The following is a 7,202-nucleotide window of genomic DNA, read 5'->3' on the forward strand; positions in this document are numbered from 1 at the left end:
TTATGTCCTGATACATAAAACCATCGAATTCAAAGATGGTGTGCTTTCTTTTTCTCATGACCCCACATCTGGAGGATCACACATTCCCCACTGAAGGAAATTCAGCTGCTGTTGTAGTTGGCTTTCTCGTACAGAAGGGAGAAGACTCCATCTTCTCCATTGCCCCAGTCATCGCCATGTCTTAGACCAGCCCAGGTCCTGGGAGAGAACTGACCCCAAACAAAGCTGCTTTCAAATTTTATTTTATTTTTATTCAGCCTGCCTCAATGTGAAGGTCAAGAAATGGAGGTTTGTCTTTCAAGGCGGGTGAGGCACCACCCCACCTCAGGCTGCCTCCAGCGCGCCCATTTCTCCCCCTCTCCTTACTTGGACATGTTCACCACAGAACGCCCGCTGAGGGCTTTGCTTGTATTCCCTTCCTGCTGAACTTCCTGGCCTCACTTGAGGTGAGGATGTGTGAAAGGGAAACTGAGGGAGGAGGAGGAAGAAGATAGTGTTTTCAAAGGAGATGAATAGTTCACGAGATCGTTTATATTACCACTCCCCATTTGTTTACATCGCTTGACAGGTGTTCAAATCCTTGTGTCCTATCCTGACCCTATGCCCACTATACTAACAAGGGCTGTCACTGTGTCTATGGGTGCATATGTATATCCATTCTTGGCCCAGCTTTCCTTTTCTCCATCCATGGTCGGCTGTTGTGCCTTCCACACCGCCAGTCACAATCAGCAAGGGCTACCCCTGAGGTCAACGATGGAGAGCGACCCTTGGAGTTCTTCTGCCATCTGAGGTACAGCCTGTGAGCCCACAGCCATTACTGTGGCAATGCCACCGTTCCTTCTAAGAAGATCACTCAGCATGCAACAATCGAGCAGTCTCCATGCAAGGCAGATATGTACTTTGTGGTCTTCAAGCGTGCCGGCAAGAAACGTACGCGCGGAGAGGGGCGCGGAGACGCCTCCGTAAGCCGCAGCGTGTTTTGCTGCCCCGGTTCCGGAAGCGCAGATGACGAGGGGCCACGTGGGACTATTGGCGCGAACCGGCGCTATTTAAGGAAGCGCCAGTTCATCACACGGGCCCCTTTGCTGCTGGCAGACGGAGACGGAGGAGTGCTCTTGCGGTGCTTGGGACAGTGGCCAGGCTGTATTTTGGACGGTTTGGAGCTTGGGAGTTGGGTCCTTCCCTTCTCTGGCGCGGCAGGAGGGAGCTTGCTCGTGTGCCGCAGGGAGATCGGGAGGCGGCGCGGGGAGCGGGCCGCGCCTGCAGCCCCGACCATCAGCTGTTAGGCGCTCCCTCCCCCGCCTCCCCCCCTCTCTACCCGTCGCTACCTTGTCCTGCGGTTGGGAATTGGTGGGAGCTCCCTTCTTCTGTGACCCCCTTGGTGCTTTGCTTCAGAATGGAACTCTGCATATGCCCTGGTGGCCATCTTCTGAAATCGCATATGCCCTGGTGGCCATCTTCTGAAATCGCATATGCCCTGGTGGCCATCTTCTGAAATCGCATATGCCCTGGTGGCCATCTTCTTAAATCGCATATGCCCTGGTGGCCATCTTCTGAAATCGCATATGCCCTGGTGGCCATCTTCTGAAATCGCATATGCCCTGGTGGCCACCTTCTGAAAGACAGCCTTCCACTTGAACTGCGAAAGTAAACAAAATTCAGTCATTTGCCATTTCCATTACGCTATTTTAATTTTCAAAGAATTATAACTACTGTTGTATAATTAATTGTACTTCAAGACTCTTATCTTATGCACCAAACAACTGGCCTGTGTTAACTCATGCTTTATATATGTATTTTTAAAAGGATCTTTTAATCCCTTTAAAATCATTAGGACAAATTACAGGACACTTCTAATTTAAAGATTGTTAACTGAAGGGATTAGATTAAATATAAACCTTTTCAGCTAACCTCAGAAATCTCCTACCAGAATAAATCTGCCGGCAGAACTGCCCTGCTGGCTAAGATTTGCCCAGTGAAAGAGTCTGATCCAAATCTCTTGCAGCCCAGGAACGCAGCCCCCAGGCTGTCAAAAGTTAGGCTAAGGCAAGAATGGCCCGAAAGAAAGAAGGGGTTGGACTGCTGCATCACTTCATCTGCTCTAGGGATGCTTATCTGGCCCTTGACCATCTAGTCTTGGGCTCTTAGACTTCAGTCCTTCTCCACTCAATTCAGTGAAATGTTTTGTGCTGACTTTAGTAGGAACACGAAAGCACCTTTTAAGCCCAGCCCAAAGCACGACTAATCGTCTATTTTTATCTGGGAGTACAATGACACTCATTAGGAGTTACCTCTGAGTAGAGAAACACAGGATTTTATCATTAATTCTGATCCAAACCAGTATCTTTCACAGAGGGCAATATGCAGAAAACTAAAATTTAAACATCGTTGTTAGTATAGAACATGCACGTGTAATATAGTCTACTGGTAGCAGATTGCAGTCTTCTTTTGGGCCTAAAAAAATCAAGCCTAAAACTAGAGTTCTGTTGAACTCAATGGAGCCTACCATACTTCTATGAGGATATGCACAGTATGGGTTTTTTTTTTCACTTGTTCGCAGACCACAGAGTCACATTGATTTGTTCTGGAGATACTTATGATACCCAATCACCAGGCTGAACTATTTTAAGTGGAAACGAAGGACACCCACTCTACTGGGTTTCTGATTAAAGCATAAACTTCCACAACATCTCCAGATTTGGAACGCTTCTACTCTGCAAACACTGGGGATGTCCAGATTGTGGCATGCACGTTGACAAATCAAAGATACATAGGAACTTCTCAATGTTAGGAAAAAAATATTTCATTACATTATTTCTTCTGCCTTCTAACCTCCCTCCTTAATCTCCTTTATATCCTCCCTTCTAACATTTAACAATTAGAGTCACGACACAGCACAAATTGTATCTTTATGCAAGAATAAATAACAGGAAGCAATAGATTTACCTATTCCTGGAAGATTTTGGTAGTCCAGATTTCTACATACATGATATACTATGGTGCTGATGGTATTGATCAAAAAAGATTCACCTCTAATTAGGTTTAAAAGTGTGTTTGAAATGCCTAAGAAACAAAAGAAAATAACAAAAAAATGCCTGATTTGATGCTTGACGAGTGGATAGATAGTTTAAAGAAGCGTGAATTCCCAAAATTTGAATACAGCTATATTTTTATCATGTATAACATCATCAACCAGAAAAAATGAAGGATGAAATCCTGATTTAAAGATTCTTAAGTCTCCGTACACCTATTTTAAGGCTCCCACAAACTAAAAATTAGATGATATAGTTAGTATATCAATAGAGCAAGGGTGTTTTAACATGTAAAATGCATTTTTTGAACATTGAACAAACTTGTTTCACATGCTTTCTACTGTCTTGCTTGTTCAGAGGAAGAGAAGCACAACCTTTATTTGCAAGTCCGATGGTGCAGACGTGGAACTTTGCGAGAACTGCATGTCTGGAAGAGGAAATCTGCAATATTAGGAAATGTACTCTTTTTAAAAAAATATGCAATTTGGCTCTCATTATATCCTTCAGCTGATAAACTCTGTAGGAAAATGAAGATGTACTTTCCCTGCCACAGACAAACATTACGTTATGTAGAACTAACCCATTTTTAAGTCAAAGAGACTTTCAGTGTCACAAAACTGCGAAGCTCCGTCAAATGAAGACAACTCTTCTCCCCAGTTATTTCCGAGGCAAAGAAGGTTTGATTCATTTCCTTCTCCTTGTTTACTTCACCGTCCTTCTCTTCCTCTCTCTCTCTTCTCAGCCTTCTGGCCTCCGTGGCCTCAGTTCTCCTCTTCTATGCCAAAGGCTTAAACACCAGCAGTTCACCTGGGAGTCACCCCTCCACATTCTCCGGCACCCCACCAGGACAGGAAAAGAATTCAGGAATGAAACAACTTGCAAGTTTTCTGATGTTTAGTTGACCAGATACAGTCCACCTGCGGATACTGGATTTTATTTTGCTGTGGTTCAAAGTGTCTCCTTTCCTGCTGTGGGTATGTTATACCGACACCTTGATTTTTGTCTAGCGAAAATCTGTTTGTGAAGCAGGGACCAAACATTGTCCCATGAAATTCCCCCATAGGAATCACTCTTTTGTGTATCGCTATAGCGATCGTAAAAAGTCAATGTCTAGCAAAAAAACTGTCATGCGGGGTAATTGTTTAGCAAGGCACCACTGTATACTTGCAGAAATCGGTTGCTATGATCCAGAGGAGAACCAGCATCTTGTCTTCTTCTCAGTGGGCTTTGCAACAGCTGTGTGTTATCTGCATGACTGACTCCATCAAATCCATACGGTCTATCTTGAAACTGAGTTCAGTGAGAGACCTTAATGGCTTGAAACAGGTAAACTATTTTCCATCCTATTTTAGTTTCTGTAATATTTTGCCATATCTACTTAAAGAGAGTTCTGCAGAAACTTGCAGGCTTTCACATTTTGTGAACTTCCAATTGTTAACAAAAGAGAAACATTGCTTACCTACAGATTTTTTTGCTAAAATTATCTTTTTTTCTTTGCCACCTATTAAGAGCCCATCTCCACTTATAAATAAAACTGGCCTGAAGAATTAAAATAGTTTTCCCAAAGTTCACAACACCATTGTTTTCAAAATTGCAATTAATTGTACAATTGTAAGGAGCTCATTTTCCAATTTTTTCCACAATATTGAATTAATAGTTCAGTTGCAAGCATTTTAGGGAATTCCTCCAATATCTCAAAATCATTTAAAAGAATGAGCAGTGAGGGGGTATTCATATTCGTATACGAGTACCTCCATTTCTAGTTAAAACCAATATTATATAGTTGGAGCAAATCGAAAATGAAGGCTCTTAATCTCTTGTGAAATCACTCCCGGCTGGTTCTGGGGGAAAGGAATGGACCTCCGTGGCACCTGCAGTGCTGCTCTTCATACTTGTGTCCCCAGGGATGCACCTCTCTTTAGAAAAGCAATTTCTCTTACTTACCAACATTTTTTACTGAAGCCACAGAGAGCAAAGGGTCTGTTGTGCTAAGAAGAATGCCAAACCAACATGCTGTCGTCCCAGGACCAGTTATGTGCATTAATTTTATACGATAACAATCCTATGCAAGCAGAATTCATTAAAAATTCGAGAACAGCAAGAATAAACACCTGTAAATACAATACATATATATACAGTATTGGAATTAAAATGTACACAGATCATTTACAGTATCTCAGAATTATTTACTACATCCATTTATATTAAATGAAGGGAGGCAGGATTGAAGTTTTAATGTCATAGGAGTATGAATGTTAAGAAACTCAAACTGACTGAAAGTTTGGGAATGTAAGAATTATGTATTTATACCAATCAACCCGTTTACACACATTAGGGAGGTTTCCCCTTCACACTTGTCTGACTGCAATTTCACAACAGTTCATGAACACATACAAAACAACTCACTTACCTCCCATAACGCCTTGAATGGTTCTACACCTGAGTAAAGCTCAGTTTGGGACAGTGCTATAGCCCGGTTAACGTCCTGACGGCACCCAACTCTATCCCCTCAGCATATGCTCCACTAGGCACAGCTCCTGCCTATTTGCTCAGTTCCCACACATCAGAGACAAAAAGCACAACCCACAGTAGAATCAGGGGTGAAAGAAGCACTTCCATCAGGAGGGCGGGCAAGGATGGCCCTATAGCTCAGGCACAGGGGACTCCCACCAAACATTCATTGCAGATAATCAATACATTCTTGTCAAATATACAGCCTGCTCACAGGGATCCCGAGCAAGTCCTCCGTTCTAGTGGCTGCACTTCCTTCTTCCTGAGCTGTAGAGGATGCTCGTAATGCTCTGATCAAGAGTGGATGCTCAGGATGTTCCCTGAAGCCATCCAACAGTCTGGCAGCAGGCACTGAAAGCATGTGGACCTTCCACAACCCTTCTGCTTCAGGGCTGCACATGGACATATTTGTCCCACAAGGCTGTGAAAGACTTCAGAAGCGTTTTACTTTGTGAAATGAAAAGCCCACCGGCCAATTTCCTGGTTTTATTTTTAAAGATATTGGCTGAAATCCTGTTGCACACTAATACAAAAGGCATGACTTTTTAAAGTGAATTCCTGCTCGCTAAGAAATCTCTGTAGACACTTATCTGTTGCATGCTGAGCTGCACAACTTTACTCAAAATGCTTCAAAGAGGTAAAAACAGCCAAAAGCATCCAATACATTACTCAGAAAGATGATGAATTAAAGAGGAAGAAAAAGGTTAAAAAGAGATTTAATCAATTAAAGATGTTTCCCAAAATAGGGCACATGACTCCTTAGCCAATCATTTTAAAGCTGTGGCTCCATTCGCATCCTGCAATGGCTATTTATTTGACAATTTCGTAAATGAATCTAACCTTCTAAAATTAACACAGTGGTGCCTTGACTTCTGGACTTGGTCAGCCGCCCGGGCACGACCGCCACCAAAACCACCATTGGCAGGGATCCATCGGGGATCTCACCTCGCCTTTCCCGCAGCTGCCCAGGCCACGCTGCCACAGAAGCCACCGCCACCAAATGCCACCTTTAGGATTTCCTGGGGGGTAGACTGGGCCTACCAGACTAGAGGCAGGCCTCCCATGGTAGATTGGGCCCTTCATAGGCGCAGTCTACCCCCTGGGAAAGCCTGGTGGATCGGGCCTACCAGGGGAGGGCTTCCCTTCGTAGGCGCAGTCTACCCTCTGGGAAAGCCTGGTGGATCGGGCCTACCAGGGGAGGGCTTCCCTTTGTAGGCGCAGTCTACCCTCTAGGAAAGCCTGGTGGATCGGGAGGGCTTCCCTTCGTAGGCGCAGTCTACCCTCTAGGAAAGCCTGGTGGATCGGGCCTACCAGGGGAGGGCTTCCCTTCTTAGGCGCAGTCTACCCCCTGGGAAAGCGTGGTGGATCGGGCCTACCAGGGGAGGGCTTCCCTTCGTAGGCGCAGTCTACCCCCTGGGAAAGCCTGGTGGATCGGGAGGGCTTCCCTTCGTAGGGGCAGTCTACCCTCTAGGAAAGCGTGGTGGATCGGGCCTACCAGGGGAGGGCTTCCCTTCGTAGGCGCAGTCTACCCCCTGGGAAAGCCTGGTGGATCGGGCCTACCAGGGGAGGGCTTCCCTTCGTAGGCGCAGTCTACCCCCTGGGAAAGCCTGGTGGATCGGGAGGGCTTCCCTTCGTAGGGGCAGTCTACCCTCTAGGAAA

General features: G+C 45.1%; 1 long non-coding RNA gene across 1 annotated transcript; it reads right to left on the bottom strand.

The window, feature by feature from the left end:
- Positions 1-226: 226 nt before the first annotated feature.
- On the bottom strand, positions 227-4,964 carry LOC140702804 (uncharacterized). Its single transcript, XR_013539315.1, has 2 exons — positions 2,947-4,964; positions 227-1,639 (listed from the first exon to the last, which is right to left on the bottom strand). It is a non-coding gene; the product is annotated as an uncharacterized LOC140702804 (long non-coding RNA).
- Between the last annotated feature and the right edge of the window lie 2,238 nt (positions 4,965-7,202).

This window comes from Pogona vitticeps, chromosome 15, assembly GCF_051106095.1.
Source record: "Pogona vitticeps strain Pit_001003342236 chromosome 15, PviZW2.1, whole genome shotgun sequence".
Lineage (NCBI taxonomy): Eukaryota > Metazoa > Chordata > Lepidosauria > Squamata > Agamidae > Pogona > Pogona vitticeps.